At 51.1% G+C, this 16,457-nt stretch overlaps 1 pseudogene; it reads right to left on the bottom strand.

Moving 5' to 3' along the window:
* Positions 1–1,907: 1,907 nt before the first annotated feature.
* The window catches only part of LOC142254638 (5-hydroxytryptamine receptor 3A-like), an 86,700-nt pseudogene continuing 72,150 nt past the window's right edge, over positions 1,908–16,457 (bottom strand).

Genomic DNA, 16,457 nt, shown 5'->3' with positions numbered 1-16,457 from the left:
GGGACACAGAGGAGCGCTGCAGCTTGCACTGAGCAGTGTGAGATTCCAGGAGAAGGGAGGAGGGACACTGAGGAAAGTTGCAGCTTGTACTGAGCAGTATGAGATTTAAGCAGCAGGGAGAAGGGTCACTGAGGAGACCTGCAGCTTGCACTGAGCAGTGTGAGATTCTAACAGAGGGAGGAGGGACACAGAGGAGTGCTACAGGTTGTACTGAGCAGTGTGAGATTACAGGAGAAGGGAGGAGGGACACTGAGGAAAGCTGCAGCTTGTACTGAGCAGTATGAGATTTAAGCAGCAGGGAGAAGGGTCACTGAGGAGACCTGCAGCTTGCACTGAGCAGTGTGAGATTCTAACAGAGGGAGGAGGGACACAGAGGAGCACTGCAGCTTGCACTGAGCAGTGTGAGATTCCAGAAGAAGGGACACTGAGAAAAGCTGCAGCTTGCACTGAGCAGTGTGAGATACTTCATTTCTTTTTCTTACTTTCTCTTTCTTACTTTCTTTTTCTTCAATTATCTATTTTCTTCATTTCAGAACGCCTCTCCTTCACAGCCACTCTTCATTCCGTCCCTTCTTTTTTCTGCTTCTTACCAAAGGCTGCAATGGAGTGCCCAGTGCCAGAAAGCTGGGTGTGTGTCCTAGGTCTTTGGTCTTCCAGCAGGACAATGACCCCAAACATACATCAAGAAGCCCCAGAAATGGATGGAAACTAAGCGCTGGAGAGTTCTGAAGTGGCAGCAATGAGTCCAGATCTAAATCCCATTGACACCAGTGGAGAGATCTTAAAATCCTGGTTGGGAGAAGAGAAGACGCCTTCAGATATCAGAGACCCAGAGCAGTTTATAAAGAAGAGTCCGAAATTCCAGATGAGAGGAGTAAGAAGCTTGGGTTCATTGCTTATGTCGCTTCTGCTTTTGTCACTTTGAAGCCTGCAACTTTCCCCACCCAAAAAAATTGGGACATGTCTGTTGTTTTGAAATAAAAGGAAACTGTGCTGCAGATTTCAATATTATTCAATCCATGATGTCTGGCACAATATTATATCTGAGAGTTTCCTACTGGCCTCAAGCGCCCCCTGGTGGATTTGGATGTAAATTGACAATTCCAGTTTTCGCAGCAGCTCTTGCCACATTGAGGTATGTAAATGGCGTATACAATATTAGTTGCCTCATAGCAATTATTATATAGGCTATTATAATTTAATGTCTACATATATAAGAAACAGACAATGGGAAAAATAACATTTTGCTATAAAAAAAATTAAAATCTTTATTTTAAGCCTATTAACACTTCATTTGGGTTGCACACTTTTCTGAAATAGATTATTTTCTTAGTAATATCCATTTCTGGGAATTTGTTGTCACTACGTCTTTCATGGGGACTGGGCTCCCCGGGATCCCCGTCACCAGCAGCGGTGTTGCCCATCATCACCACGATCCGTGGGTGGCGTCACGGGCTATCTCCCCAAACCCGCAACCCACAGGTGGCATCACTGACAAACTCTCCCCTGTAAATAACCCCTTTATTCAGTTGTGGGCGACGGGCCGCTGCACGAGCCTCGGGTCCGGCTGCCACTCGAGCCACAGCCACGATCCCGGATCCGAGCGTCTCGAGCAGCCCTCCTGTCGTGGTCTGGGCCCCCGCCCGAGACACTATGACGTGGACAGAGCTATGTGGTCTCCTCATTGTCAGGCTTTATCAGTGTTCCGGGGGTTGATCAATTACTGACGGCGTATTTTGTCGATACCTTTTCAAGGCCATATATAACTCCAAGAGGCCACGTAGATCTGTTTAAGTTTAATTCAAGAAAAATATAGCAAAGTAAGAAATTACACATAGTGTAAAAACACCCACATCTCTCAGAGCGTGGATTCAGTATAGGTAATATTGAGGGTTGGTTAGAATATATTAGGTAAGCCAGACACTGAGGACCACCGCAAACATAACAATGACGATGAGGAGGTAGAGTATGAAGACAAGCCTGTCCACAATCATGGCTGCAGTGCACCAGTCTGACTTGGCATCATCCTTGTCCCTAGATAGGGTAAGCTCCTGATGGATATGTAGAATTTCTGCCAGTAGCCTTTTTAGCAGTTTAACTTCCTGAGAAACTTTTTCTTTTTGTAGCTCTTTCTTCTCCTGGAGTTCGGAGATCTTCTCACATTTCTTTCCATCATCAACGCCATCTAGGTAGGAGGCTGCAGCTGGAGAGGGTAGAGAGTTGGGAGCTGCTGGTCCATACACACATGACTACAACCATCCCAAGAATCTGTACTCACCATTTCCTTCACCTTTGATAGGAACATCATCTTTTCCTTTGGGCTTTAGTTTGAAGAACAGAACATGGGCCAAATGTGTCATGATCCAGACTTTTATCCAGGTTGGAACAGTTGGGTGAGTTTCAGACAGCATTAACATGTACGAGGTTGCAATAGAACCCATTGTACTAATCACCATAACCGCAAGGCAAACGCAACAGAATATACCTGTATGTAAGACAAGGCACCAAAGAATATTTCAAGGTGACAACATTGGGAAAGGTACAAAATTCCAGAATATGCAAGGGAGACAACTGTCCCGAAGAGTTACACCATTTGAGGGTCCTAGTTCAGCTTTCTATGTTATGCAGTTTGTTCTTTACATGGCATCTAAAATGAGCATTCAGATTAAAGGGGATCTGTAACTAGAGAACAAAGGAGGGATCTACCATCCGAAATTGGACATGGCGGTTCTTTATCTACTATTGAGGACTTTGGGAGGTACATTATATACGGAGGTCTATGGAGGGTTCATTATGTTATATGAAAGAGCGTTATACTATATGGAGGACTATGGGGTACATTATATTATATAGAGGATTATATGACGCATTATACTATATAGAGATCGATGGGGGACTATGGGGGTACATTATGCTATATGGTGGACTGGGGGTGCATTATAATATATGGAAGACTGTTGGATGTGCATAATACTATAAGAAGAACTATGGTGGTGCATTATACTATATGGAGGACTATGAGGTGCGTTATATTATATGGAGGCCTGGGGGGTGCATTATAATCTATCATGGGCACTTATACAAACGGATGGCTGAATCTATCGAATTTGATGGGTTTTGCCAACTTTAGCCTAATGTATAAGGGTTCCCTTACTCAGGATACATATAAGAGCAGAAGTATTTTTTTCATAATGCTAAGGGAGGGGTAATGTCACCTGCATGGTTGGTTTACATTCTGTTGGTTTGCAATGAAGGGGGGTTTCAAAGAATAATCAGGATCAGTGGTGTACTGCCAATGGCAGCAGACCACGTGGTTGCTATAAGGACTGTTATTTGGGGGGAAAGGGCTGGTGCTAGCGCTGACATCAGGCTCCCCTTTCCGCCGGCATCACACTTTCAACTGTATCAGCATCGCGGATACCAAGATACCAGTAGTTAAAGCAATGATGAAAGGGGGAGCGTTATGCTCCCTTCTCCATCATTCTCCCACTGTGTCTGAGATCTAACAGCTCAGCACAGCTTCAGAACGCTCCCTGCAGAGACTGGAGCAGTGAGGGACCGAGGAGAGGTGGGTATTTTTTTTATATCAGTGAGTATAAAGTGGCCATAATACTACCTTATATGTGCATTATACTTTATGGATGACTATGGGGTGTGCATTATGCTATATGGAGGACTATGGGCTTTGCATTTGTGGCGCCCTGGGCAAGCCAGGACGTCACAAGCACTACACCAACACACCCCACACTCCCGGTCAGGCACACCGAAGTCAGACAAAAATCCTTGTTGCCTTCCTCCAGGGGCTGATGTCCACACCAGGGGGTGGGCCAGGCGGTTGGTCCCGCCCACCGAGGAGTTCACATTCCTGGAGGCGGGAAAAGTAGAGAGTTGAGTTTTGGAAGTAAAAGTGAGAGGAAGGAAAGTGGTAGAGGAGCAGAGAGAAGTGGTCCAGGTGTGTGGCCTGGACGGATCAGCAAGGTTGGCAGACGGTGGTGACCGTCTGCAGGAGAGGCCTATTGGAGCTAGCCATAAGGATCGTGGACGGGCGGTGGCCCGGCGGTACCGGACCGGTACGCAAAGAGAAGCCAGCACCATCCGGCAGGGGCTTACGGACCCCGACAAGGCTAGGAGTCGCCGTGAATTTGTCAAATCCGTTAGCGAAGGGAACCTCCTGGGTTCCCCAGCAGCCAAGTCCCGACAGAAGGCAACCGTCCAACCGAGAGAGGGAAACACAGTCACCGCCAAGGCTAAAGTTCCCAGGGCCAGAGCCTGCGGGCAAAAGGGGCTCCTTCAGCATCCTTCAAGCTGGGGAGCGGGTTACCGGTGCAAACCCATTGGAATCGTACACACTACACAGGTGCAGGGAAAGGCAGTCACCATCAACCTGCCAGGAGGAGAAACAACACCGCAGCCGTCCGTTGGGACCCGTCCATCCAGCCGTTTGTTTTACCGGAGACACCGTGTACATCATTGGCTGAGTGAGTACCACCGTGCCGCGCGGCACAGCGCTGCCCCTGCGACCCTGCACCTTGCCAGGCCCCGTAACCCACCTGCCATCCATCCCTACCCCATCACCGGGGCCCCGGGACAACCAACCCCCTACCCATGGAGGGGAGAACTAACATCCAGGCTGCTCCCTGTCATTGCTCCCGGGATCCCCGTCCAGAGCAGCGGTGGTGTCACCAATCTCACCACAACCGTAGGTGGCGTCACGGACAATATCAAATCCCCACAATCAATCCCCACCCTTTTCACTCACGGGCGAGGAAAGCCGCTCGAGTCCCCGGGATCCGGTCCACCGCTCGAGCCACCACCGAGCAGCAGCCGCAGCAGCAGCGGCCGGACCCGAGCAGTGGGAGAGCGCAGCGTCCCCTCCTCCGCCCACGACAACTTGGCGTCACGAACAGGATCTTACCGCTCTGCCGTCTGGTAGAGGTGCGCCTTGTGACCGCTGGAGGTGTCCGGCCGAAAAATTGGAGAAGCCGCCATTTTGGGCGCGAAAAATTCCCGCTCGAGCGTCTCCTCGAGCAGTGGAGGCCTGAAGGCCAAAACCCCGCCCCTGTAGAGGAGGAGCCGAAAAGAGACTAAGGGGGACTGATGGCGTCTGGCCGCATGTAGCCCACGGCTATAAAAGCAGGGACGCCAGGACCCTGCGGCCATCTTGTTGCTGGTTCCTGGAAGAGGCCGCCAGAGCCATGTTCATGCCGTCCCGCAGCACCGTAGCCTCCGCGCCTGGAACCGCGGCGTGGGTGGAGATCCGGACCGCTCAGGTCCAACAACGGCTGCAGGTCAAGATGCAGCTCCTCCTGGAGGAGTGGGAGGCCGACATGGCGGAGGTTGTGGCGACCGTGCGGAGACGCGAGGAAGAGGGAGCTTCGGAAGGGAGGGTGAGTGACCCACGCCCCTGTGCCCCTAGTGGATCGGTCATCGTGGCCGAGGGACCCGGTCCACACCCGCTTGCCCAGCTACCTCCCCCGCTACCCGTATTGGCCGCCGCGCCCCCGCCACTAGGCTCGCTACCACCGCAACCGGTAGCGGTACCCCGCACGTCCGCCCAGGCGGACCGGCCTGCAGTCGGAGCCCGCGACCGATCGGAACTGCTTCCATGGAAGGTGCCAAAGCCTGAACCGGAGGCATCTGCGGAGACTTCCCCCGAACCGGAGCCGACAAGCCGCTCCGTGCAGGAGGCCCGGTGGAAGAGGACCCCTGTGCCCATCCCCCACACCTCGGCTGAGGTTGCCGGGTTGCCGCTGGAAGGCAGCCCCTCAGGCCAAGTCACCGCGGGACCTTCCACCCAGATCGCCAGTAGTGGGCAGTGTCCAGAAGGTCTCGCGGGGCCAGACCCGTGCGCCGGAGCTCGCAGCAGCCCCGTATTGGGACAGGGAGCCGACACCGCTGGGCCCGGAGATCGCGGAAATGGAGAGGAAGAAGGCAGAGTTGGTGGCCCGCATGATCCGGGAAAAAGAAAGCCTCCGGCAAGCGACCTTCCGTGTCCGGGGCCCCCTCTATGAAGGGCAGGTGAGGCGGTTTGATGTCCACCGGGGCTATGGCTTTATTTACGAGCCGAGCCTGGAGGCCGAAGGCTTTGTAGCCCGGTGGGATGTCAACGCCCACTTGCCGGAGGAACACCCAGGCCGCAACCTGATGCTGGGAGACCTGGTGCAGTACACCCGGCACTGTGGGGAAAGGGGGTGGTTTGCGTTAGATGCAAAGCTGAGGGGCAGCCAAGAGGCCCGAGTGTCCACCGCGCCCCCTCCCCCGACCGACGCTGAGGAGTCAGATTGATGGCAGCGGAGTCCCATTGCAAGTTGTCCCCGTTGGGACCACCAAAGTACCATTTGAAAGTGTTAACCAATGATCTATATATATATATAATTGCCTTATTCTGTCTGTCTGTCTGTCTGTCTGTCTTGCTCCAAAATTGTGTCCTTACGGTGACACAAAGCTGATTGGCTGCTGGGCTCGCCATGGCCCCGCCCCCCCCGCACGGATTGGCCGCTCTCCTCGGCTCCGCCCCCCACGGATTGGTCGCTCGCCTCGGCCTTGCCCCGCCCTCCGCATGGATTGGCCACTCGCCCCGGCCCTCCGCACGCATCGCCAGACATAACCTTGCGCTGCTGGGATCGTGACGGAGCCGGTGAACGCTGGTAACCATTATACACATCGGGTAACTAAGGTCCCTTGGTTAGCCGATGTGTATCATAGTTACCAGTGTACACCGGCTCCGTCACGATCCCAGCAGCGCCAGACATACCCTTGCGATGCTGGGATCTTGACGGAGCCGGTGAACGCTGGTAACCATTATACACATCGAGTAACTAAGGTCCCTTAGTTACCCGATGTGTATCATAGTTACCAGCGTACACCGGCTCCCGGTACACATGTGCAGGGAGCCGGCATTATACTCCTCTCCCCCCAGGACTACTCCTCCTATTATAGTCCTCCTATTATACTCCTCTCTGAGTATAATAGGAGAACTATTATAGCATGGGGGATGGAGCACGATGGGGTGCGCAGCATGGGGGATGGAGCACGATGGGGAGTGCGCAGCATGGAGGATGGAGCACGATGGGGAGTGCGCAGCATGGGGGATGGAGCACGATAGGGAGTGCGCAGCATGGGGGATGGAGCACGATGGGGGGTGCGCAGCATCGAGGATGGAGCATGATGGGGAATGCGCAGCATAGGGGATGGAGCACGATGGGGGGTGCGCAGCATCGGGGATGGAGCATGATGGGGAATGCGCAGCATAGGGGATGGAGCACGATGGGGGGTGGGCAGCATGGGGGATGGAGCACGATGGGGGGTGCGCAGCATGGGGGATGGGGCACGATGGGGGGTGCGCAGCATGGGGGATGGAGCACGATGGGAGGTTCACAGCATGGGGGATAGAGCACGATGGGGTGCGCAGCATGGGGGATGGAGCACGATGGGGGGTGCGCAGCATCGGGGATGGAGCACGATGGGGAATGCGCAGCATAGGGGATGGAGCACGATGGGGGGTGGGCAGCATGGGGGATGGAGCACGATGGGGGGTGCACACCTCCCCCCAACACACACACACAACACACCACACACACACTGGGAACCACAAACACCACCATACACAGACACCCACACACAGACAACGCCGCACACACACAACACCCAACACACAAACACCGCGGCATACATAAATATACGCACATACCGCACAACACACACATTGCACAAAACATACCTCCCCCCAAAACACACCACACCCACACAAACCGCGCAACACACACACACACACAACGCTACAGACACACAGCGCTCCACAAACAACGCAACACACGCAACACACATACAACACCGCTCTCACCCCCCGCCGCACCCAGACAACACCCAGAACATGTACAGCGCCCTACACAAACACTTGGTACCTACACACAACAACATCTATATATATATATATATATATATAACAAAAATCATACATGAACTACACAATACGTAAATTCTAGAATACCCGATGCGTAGAATCGGGCCACCTTCTAGTAAGTAAATAATTACCGAGAAGTTACCTGATTGAAACCTGATTGGAACTGGTCGTTGCCGGCAACTGGTCCCCGTTGGGACCCCTTACAAACCACTGCGTAGGAACTACTACGGACAAGCCCGAGAACTGGCAGGGCAACCACAAACTTAGTGGCATGTAAATAAAAATGTTGGCTTGATACCGTTACCACCTCTGGAGAGGCTGATTTGGAGGATGGGCCTGGAGGGAAGTGATGGCCCAGGCCCACCACTACCATAACCGTTGGCAATCCTCTGGGGGTTTCAGGGGTTCCCCATGGACGTGGGTCCCCTGAAAAAGGACAGAACCCGCTCGGGTAACTTGTGCTGGACTGGGGTCAAGGGGTGCTGCCCATTTGCTTAGGGGCAGCATCAGGGCCAGGTTGCTTGGGTGGGAGAGAACGGAAGCCGAAACCGTTTAGTAACGTTTAAGTACACATGCCTCCCGATGTGGGAAGAAGTTAATATACTTGTAATATGTTTACCGTTTATCTTTTTCAGTTTGTGAAAATAAAACCGGTGATGGACGGGCAGCCCGCGGACGGTCTGCATTTTGCTAAGGGGGAATGTGGCGCCCTGGGCAAGCCAGGATGTCACAAGCACTACACCAACACACCCCACACTCCCGGTCAGGCACACCGAAGTCAGACAAAAATCCTTGTTGCCTTCCTCCAGGGGCTGATGTCCACACCAGGGGGTGGGCCAGGCGGTTGGTCCCGCCCACCGAGGAGTTCACAGTCCTGGAGGCGGGAAAAGTAGAGAGTTGAGTTTTGGAAGTAAAAGTGAGAGGAAGAAAAGTGGTAGAGGAGCAGAGAGAAGTGGTCCGGGTGTGTGGCCCGGATGGATCAGCAAGGTTGGCAGACGGTGGTGACCGTCTGCAGGAGAGGCCTATTGGAGCTAGACGTAAGGACCGTGGACGGGCGGTGGCCCGGCGGTACTGGACCGGTACGCAAAGAGAAGCCAGCACCATCCGGCAGGGGCTTACGGACCCCGACAAGGCTAGGAGTCGCCGTGAATTTGTCAAATCCGTTAGCGAAGGGAACCTCCTGAGTTCCCCAGCAGCCAAGTCCCAACCGTCCAACCGAGAGAGGGAAACACAGTCACCGCCAAGGCTAAAGTTCCCAGGGCCAGAGCCTGCGGGCAAAAGGGGCTCCTTCAGCATCCTTCAAGCTGGGGAGCGGGTTACCGGTGGGAACCCATTGGAACCGTACACACTACACAGGTGCAGGGAAAGGCAGTCACCATCAACCTGCCGGGAGGAGAAACACCGCAGCCGTCTGTGGGACCCGTCCATCCAGCCGTGTGTTTTACCGAGAACTGTGTCCTCATCATTGGCTGAGTGAGTACCACCGTGCCGTGCGGCACAGCGCTGCCCCCGCGACCCTGCACCTCGCCAGGCCCCGTAACCTGCCTGCCATCCATCCCTACTCCATCACCGGGGCCCCGGGACAACCAACCCCCTACCCACGGAGGGGAGAACTAACATCCAGGCTGCTCCCTGTCATCACTCCCGGGATCCTCGTCCAGAGCAGCGGTGGTGTCACCAATCTCACCACAACCGTGGGTGGCGTCACGGACAATATCAAATCCCCACAATCAATCCCCACCCTTTTCACTCACGGGCTCGAGTCCCCGGGATCCGTCCCACCGCTCGAGCCACCACCGAGCAGCAGCCGCAGCAGCGGCCGGACCCGAGCAGTGGGAGAGCGCAGCGTCCCCTCCTGTGCCCGCGACACATTATACTGTAGAGGTGCATTACACTGTGGGACCATGATAGGTGCATTATATATGGAGGTCTATGGAGCGTTTATTATGTTATATGGAGGATAATGAGGTGCATTATACTATATGAAGGACTATGGGGTGCATTATACTATATGGAGGACTATGGGGTGCATTATATTATATAGAGGACTATGTGATGCATTATACTATATGGAGGACTGAGGGTGCATTATACTATATAGAGGACTATGGGGATTCATTATGCTGTATGGAGATCGATGGGGTGTACATTATACTATATGAAGGACTATGGGGGTGCATTTTACTATATGGAGGACTATGGGGGTGCATTATACTATATGGAGTACTATGGGGGTGCATTATACAATATGGAGGACTATGGGGGTGCATTATACTATATGGAGGACTATGGGGTGCATTACACTATATGGAGGACTAAATGCGGGCTTTACACGCTACGGTATCGTTCATGGATTATCGTCGGGGTCACGTTGTTTGTGACGTACATCCGGCGTCATTAACGATATCGCAGTGTGTAAAACTTAAGAGCGATCTGAAACGATCAACGAACAAAAGAGGGCAAAATAGTTTAACGTGGAGAGGTCGTCCTGAAATAAAAAATCATTTACTCCTTGTTAGAGATGTTGTTTGTTGTTCCTGCGGCACCACACATTGCTATGTGTGACACCGCAGGAGCGACAAACATCTCCTCACCTGCCTCCACCAGCAATGCGGAAGGAAGGAGGTGGGCGGGATGTTTACGGATCTCCGCCCCTCCTCTTCTATTGGACGGCTGCCGTGTGACGTCGCTGTGACGCCGCATGACCCGCCCCCTTAGAAAGGAGGTGGTTCACCGGCCAGAGCGACGTTGCAGAGCAGGTATGTGCGTGTGATGCTGCCGTAGCGATAATGTTCGCTACGGCAGCGATCACCACATATCGCGTAGCGGGTGTTATCGCGCTCGACATCGCTAGCAATTGCTAGCGATGTCGCAGCGTGTAAAGCCCGCTTATGAGGGGTTCCCTGGCGCAAGCATTGTCTGCAGATAAGCTCTGGCAAGTCAGCGCTGTCAATCAGCATTGATGGAGGTGAAGTGTAATGAGCAAGTTTGCCAACCAATAGGCTGAATACTGCAGTAAGCGGCTTGTCCACACAAGGACTGAACACTGCAGTGAGCAGCTTGGCCTCACTAGGGCGGAACAGTGCAGTGATCAGCTTGGCCACACCAGGGCTGAACAGTGCAGTGATCAGCTTGGCCACACCAGGGCTGAACAGTGGAGTGATCAGCTTGGCCACACCAGGGCTGAACAGTGGAGTGATCAGCTTGGCCACACCAGGGGTGAACAGTGCAGTGATCAGCTTGGCCACACCAGGGCTGAACAGTGGAGTGATCAGCTTGGCCACACCAGGGCTGAACAGTGGAGTGATCAGCTTGGCCACACTAGGGCTGAACAGTGGAGTGATCAGCTTGGCCACACCAGGGCTGAACAGTGGAGTGATCAGCTTGGCCACACCAGGGCTGAACAGTGGAGTGATCAGCTTGGCCACACCAGGGCTGAACACTGCAGTGAGCAGATTGGCCACACTAGGGCTGAACAGTGCAGTGATCAGCTTGGCCACACCAGGGCTGAACAGTGCAGTGATCAGCTTGGCCACACCAGGGGTGAACAGTGCAGTGATCAGCTTGGCCACACCAGGGCTGAACAGTGGAGTGATCAGCTTGGCCACACTAGGGCTGAATAGTGGAGTGATCAGCTTGGCCACACTAGGGCTGAACAGTGGAGTGATCAGCTTGGCCACACCAGGGCTGAACAGTGGAGTGATCAGCTTGGCCACACCAGGGCTGAACAGTGGAGTGATCAGCTTGGCCACACTAGGGCTGAATAGTGGAGTTATCAGCTTGGCCACACCAGGCCTAAACAGTGGAGTGATCAGCTTGGCCACACCAGGGCTGAACAGTGGAGTGATCAGCTTGGCCACACCAGGGCTGAACAGTGGAGTGATCAGCTTGGCCACACCAGGGCTGAACAGTGGAGTGATCAGCTTGGCCACACCAGGGCTGAACAGTGGAGTGATCAGCTTGGCCACACCAGGGGTGAACAGTGGAGTGATCAGCTTGGCCACACCAGGGCTGAACAGTGGAGTGATCAGCTTGGCCACACCAGGGCTGAACAGTGGAGTGATCAGCTTGGCCACACCAGGGCTGAACAGTGGAGTGATCAGCTTGGCCACACCAGGGCTGAACAGTGGAGTGATCAGCTTGGCCACACCAGGGCTGAACAGTGGAGTGATCAGCTTGGCCACACCAGGGCTGAACAGTGGAGTGATCAGCTTGGCCACACCAGGGCTGAACAGTGGAGTGATCAGCTTGGACACACTAGGGCTGAACAGTGCAGTGAGCACAAAATTCTGAATACTGCTGGCCTGGAGTATATACTACAGATTGTAATTCAGCATCAGTGTGAGAAATGTAATACAATAATCTGTGTACTGCAGCACTCTTATCTTGGAAGCATTTATAGGTGTGTTACAGGCTAATTTAAGAATATAAAAATACACTTACCTAAAACAGGGGGACTGTCTGAACTGGGGAAGAAAATATAAACCCCGGCACACCGTGGGTTTCCCACGAGAAAAACGGATACAAGTTCAATAATCTTGATCTATTTTTTCTTTTTATTGTGAAAAAATTTTTTTGTATAGTAGAAAGTCCACCTCAAGACAAAATTTTTTTGTATAGTAGAAAGTCCACCTCAAGACAACGTTTCGGCATCAAGCCTTCATCTGGTCGGACAATCTGACTTTAATACATTTTACATGTGGAAAAATATACAGAAAGGAAAAAATTGTGAGAATCACAAAGGACATACAGAGTATGAGAAACATCAATAGTACATACGACCTGATTTAAACATATGTGAACACAAGATGTAGAGACCAATGTCACATTAAATAAAGTAACTCTGAATACAGTAACTCTGAATATCTGTTGAGGAGGGATTAGGAAGACGTCTGTGAACGGTATTGTGCTATATGGAGTCTAAGATTAGGGGGATAAGATGCTCACCCATCTACATCTGCATCCAGTGAGGCAAGGGTGTTAAAGAATTGATAGAGGGTGTTTACCTAAGAGGGAAGAGAAGAACGGGAGAAAGGGAACACCGTAAAGGGTTATGTCTTGGTGTAATCTTATGAAAAGGAGTGTCAGCGGCACGCGGCACTTGACCTTCATCTATGCACATTGGCTGAATATCACCGCACGAAACGCATACCACGAGGCCTACGTGTCTCATTAAGACCGACTTTGTTCTCTGACAACAATGAATATTGTGACAAATTTGAAGCCATATTAAATAAATGTTCTATGGACATCATTACCCTGACGATCGATTACCTGTATAAAGAAATTGAACAACTTTCCACTAACATCAAGACCACCGAAATCCAGCTGAAACAGGTCCTCCCTACCACAGAGTTTGATCAACTTAGGAACAAAACTCAAGATCTCATCACCGACTTTAGGAAGAATTTAGAGAACAGAAAACGTCAGAAGTTTCAGAGGGACCAGGAGGACTATACGAGAGGCTCTGTCTATTGATGGCGGTCAGGAGACTCATTCAGCACAAGGCGTCCTTCGAGATTCACAGGTTACTCCTCCTCGGGAAGTTCGGACAACGATTATCGACCACCTCGCCAACAGTCCCATTTTTTAGGGCAACGTCGTCAGTCAGGAAGAAGACGACGAGGAGGGGACGCAGACACCACGCGCTATCACCGAGAGGATCGGGTATGGACAAGGTCCCAGGTAAAACCGACTTGGTCTACAATGTTTCGTCCTATACCCTGTCCCCCTCCGAATACCTAGTCCTACAAAAAGGGCTCTCGTTTAGTCCCACCCCCCAATATGATACGTTTAGAGTTGAACAAGAACTCAACCGCTTATTTAGATCTATTCGCCTGAAGACGCATTTTGATAAGATGAGTGAGAGTAATACCCTGAATGCTACACCTGATTCTAATAACCTGTGTTTTTCTCTAAAAGGTCTTGATCTTCAATCTCCCAGCTCATATATGCCGCCCAGATCATACCATCCGGTAGAGACGTTTGTCTCTTTAGTATCTAATGATGTTAGTGCACTCAACAAAAAGATTTCCACAGGAGATTTCCATCTCAAACATAACCTTACAGTAGATGAATCCAGGGCACTAAATTCCCTTCAAAACAATCCATCTATTATCATAAAACCAGCCGACAAGGGTGGCGCCATCGTCATCCTTGATCGGACATATTACATTTCCGAAATACAGGGACAGTTGTCAGACCGGTTGACGTATGAACCCATTGGTAGTGACCCCACTTCCAGAATTGCCTCATTGATTACTTCCGTTGCCAAACGTCACTTTGATTTAGGTACCATTGATCAGAAACTCAGAGACTACCTTCACAATGCACACCCCGTCATTCCTGTTTTCTATACTCTCCCTAAAATTCACAAACATCTTACTCACCCACCGGGCAGACCTATCGTAGCTTCTACTGATTCCGTCTTCTCACCAGTAGCCAAGACCATTGAGAGAATTCTATCCCCTTTCATTCCACTTACCCAATCATACGTCAAAGATACCTCCCATTTTCTTGAAATTCTAACAGACTTAAACCGGATACCACCATCATCCATTTTGGTAACAATGGACGTCAATAGTTTATACACCAGTATAGACCATGACATAGGACTTTCGGCAGTGGACTGGTTTTTAGAACAGTATACCACTTTGCCGGCCGATAACAGATCTTTCTGCATAGATATGCTTACCATTATCTTGGAACAGAATTACTTTCTGTTCCAGGATCAATTCTATGTTCAGCGTAGGGGGACTGCAATGGGCTCAAATGTTGCACCCCCCTACGCTAACATATTCATGACGCGTTTCGAGGAGAAGTTTATACATAATCACCCACTCATTATTCAGCACGCGCTCCTATGGCGTCGCTATATAGATGATATATTTATGGTTTGGAATGGTGATCTCGAGTCCTTACTCACCTTTCATATGGACATCAACAGCTTCCTACCAGGTCTATCATTTTCCATACACCATGATCCTGATAAGATCAATTTCCTGGACTGTCTAGTCATTAAAGATATCGCAGGCCTACTGTCCACCGACATCTACATCAAACCCACAGACCGTAATAGTCTTCTTCACTACACCAGTAATCATCCAAGACACACCAAGCGGTCCCTACCCATTTCACAGCACACGAGAGTGAATAGATTGGTTAGTGACAATGAGACCAGAGCCAGCAGGCACCAAGAGATGAGTGGTAAGTTTATCCAGAGGGGGTATCCCCAGGAAATAGCCGAGAAGACCATAACAACCTCAGTGAAAACACATGACACCAAGAATCGTATTTACTTTGTCAACACCTACCATCCTTTTTCTCCCTTACTCAAGAGCATTATTCTCAGACACTGGCCCCTTTTGGGAATGTCCTATCCCCACATCCAGGCATTTCATAACCCACCACTGATCTGTTATAAGAAGTCTCCAAACTTGAAAAATAAACTCATTCGGGCAGACATAGGCTCCGCCACCACCTCTCCCCGGCAACGGTTTATTGGTAATCCTCAGTTCGGGACTTTCCCGTGTCTGAGTTGCGCACAATGTTCCAACGTTACCAGAGGTGACACATTCACACATCCCAGAACCGGTAGAGTCTTTCACATCAAAATTTTTTATACATGTGACAGTTCATATGTTATCTATTACATCAAGTGTCCGTGCGGTCTCGGATATGTTGGTGAGACCACCCAACATGTCCGAGACCGCATAAACAAACATAAATCCGACATTCGCTGCGGACGTACCTTATTACCCATTCCCCATCACTTTTTGACAATGACACATAATGTCTCTCAACTAAGGTATCAAGTGATTGATCAGGTCTGTATGAACCGTAGAGGGGGCAATAGAATCAAGCGCCTCCTTGAATTGGAAGCTAGATGGATACACACCTTGGGCACCATGGAACCCCATGGGCTCAATCGAAAATACGAATCAGGTCTTTAAATGTAGCCTCTGTAATGTTCTTTTCATTAATTGTCTTATTATTTTACTATGACTGGCTGTTGTGCTAAATATAAATATGGTACTTGGATCTCTTCTCTTTAGAGATCATGGTACCTATATCTTATTGATCCGAGTAAACTTTTCTTTTGGTATGTGTTATTGTGCTTTGGATAAAACTTCTAATTCTCCTCTTATTTTACTTACAGAACTATTCGTCCCGCTCATAGGCACTTCCACTATTATCCACCAGTGCCCTACCTCACCCGATATACTGACGATGGCTTCCCATCATATTGGAGCGGCACTGCACTCTAGCACTTCCTTCCACCGGAGTATACCGAATCCAATAAGCATGCGCTGTTTGCGTTCCACCGCTAGCACTTCCTTGTATTCCAAATACCGGATGTGACGTACCGCTCCTGTGATCCGTGACACCACGAGCATCCGTGCTGTCTGCGCATGCGCGGCGTGCGGTTCACGCCGACACGCATCACTTCCGCCCATTCATCACCGGAAGTTACGTCCCTGACTGCACCATCCATTTAAACACGGAGACTGCGCCGCTAACAGCACAGGACGCACAGACCGCACGATCACCCACA

Source organism: Anomaloglossus baeobatrachus, chromosome 10 (assembly GCF_048569485.1).
Source record: "Anomaloglossus baeobatrachus isolate aAnoBae1 chromosome 10, aAnoBae1.hap1, whole genome shotgun sequence".
In the NCBI taxonomy this organism is placed as follows: Eukaryota; Metazoa; Chordata; class Amphibia; order Anura; family Aromobatidae; genus Anomaloglossus; species Anomaloglossus baeobatrachus.
This window is presented reverse-complemented; position numbering and strand designations above follow the sequence as displayed.